The following is a 1458-nucleotide window of genomic DNA, read 5'->3' as shown; positions in this document are numbered from 1 at the left end:
CCCTCCCTCTGACGTTGCGGCCCGGCCGGCGCCGGAGAGAGGGAGAGAGATGGGACCATTAGCGGCTTGACCTTTTCACTTTGACAGCCCGCCCCGCCCTGCCCTGCTGCTGCTCGATAGTGGTCCGAATAGCAGCAGCCGCCCAGCTTCTGGCACCGATAGGATTTGTTGTTGTTCGCTTTCGGGTCTCACATCCCACAATCACTTAGATTTCCAATTTAGAAATTCCACGACCACGCCGCTGATGAACCAAGTGATGAGAGCAGTTTTCTCTCACTGCCATTATGGTTGGAGGTTGGACCGTGGCTGGCCTGGTGGTTGGCATCACCCGAGCGCCCCGCTTCCGTCGTTGGACTATCCCGCATCGCACGCGTGCGGGTGGGTTGCCTACTCGCTCGGGCGGTTTGAGGCGCCTCCACCACTGGCCGTCACAGACAAACTTGAATGCACGCGTGCAATGCGGTATATAACAGTTCGGCTACACGAAGGTGGACGGGGCGAATCAGCCAAAATTATTGGCAGTCGTTGGCGTGCGGCCGGCGGGGTGGCCGGGTCCGTCCGTCCGGGCTGCGTCCAGGAGGAGGTGGCCCAGTTGCAACCCCACCTCGCCCAGGTGTTGTTTACGTGCGAGGGGCGTGGCGCGGCGCGGCGGGGTGGGCCGGTGGTGCCGGGGTGGTGTCAGCGGGTGTCTGGCTCCGCGTCGCGTCCGCCCCCGCCGCCGGAGCCTAAGCGTGAGCCGCCGCGGTGGGGTGGCGGCGGTGCGGGAGGTGCTCCCCCTCCCCATCTAATCACAGCTGGGCCTGGGCCGCCACCACCCCTCCCCACTCGACTCCTGCAGCTGATTGCCACTCCCACCCACTCCATCCTCAGTTGAACCGTTGGCGGACACCATAGACAGAATTGGGGGGGGGGGGGGTTAATTTCATGTACCTTGACTTTTTAAAGAAAAAATGTTTCTTTTAATTTGAAACCACATTCAGCTAGACATTTCAAGATTGGAAAACTTTTACTATTTGACCCGTGCCGCGCCGCAGCCCCAGCAGTGTGCGTGTCGCCTCGTTTGGGGGGCGGGTCGCACAGCTGGGTCCGCGCTCGGCGCTCGGCGGGGCCGACCTGGCCCATCCATCCAGCTACTACTCCTTGCTGCCGGACAAGCCGCGCCGCGCAGAGGGGAAGGCGGGGAAGGACGACACGCACGGCCCTACGAGCCCGCCGTGGTGTACAGTCCACGCACCCCGGCCTTCTCTCTGTCTCTTTCTCTCTCGCACGCGACGCGGGGAGGGGAGGAGCAGGGGACTTCCCTTTGTCCTAGGGCGCTAGTAGCCACAACCGTGAGATCATACCGGCTTCCTTCCTTCTCAGGAGATGGGGGAAGGGGGGCGGAGATTGGATTTTGGTCGCCGTCCGGTCCGGTCGGTCCCTCCTTCCCGAACTCCCAGACGGCTAGCCTCCCCCCCC

Source organism: Frankliniella occidentalis, unplaced genomic scaffold, assembly GCF_000697945.3.
Source record: "Frankliniella occidentalis isolate FOCC.00 unplaced genomic scaffold, Focc_3.1 Scaffold38, whole genome shotgun sequence".
Taxonomy (NCBI): Eukaryota; Metazoa; Arthropoda; class Insecta; order Thysanoptera; family Thripidae; genus Frankliniella; species Frankliniella occidentalis.
The sequence above is the reverse complement of the archived record's forward strand: the minus strand, read 5'-3'. Positions refer to the sequence as shown.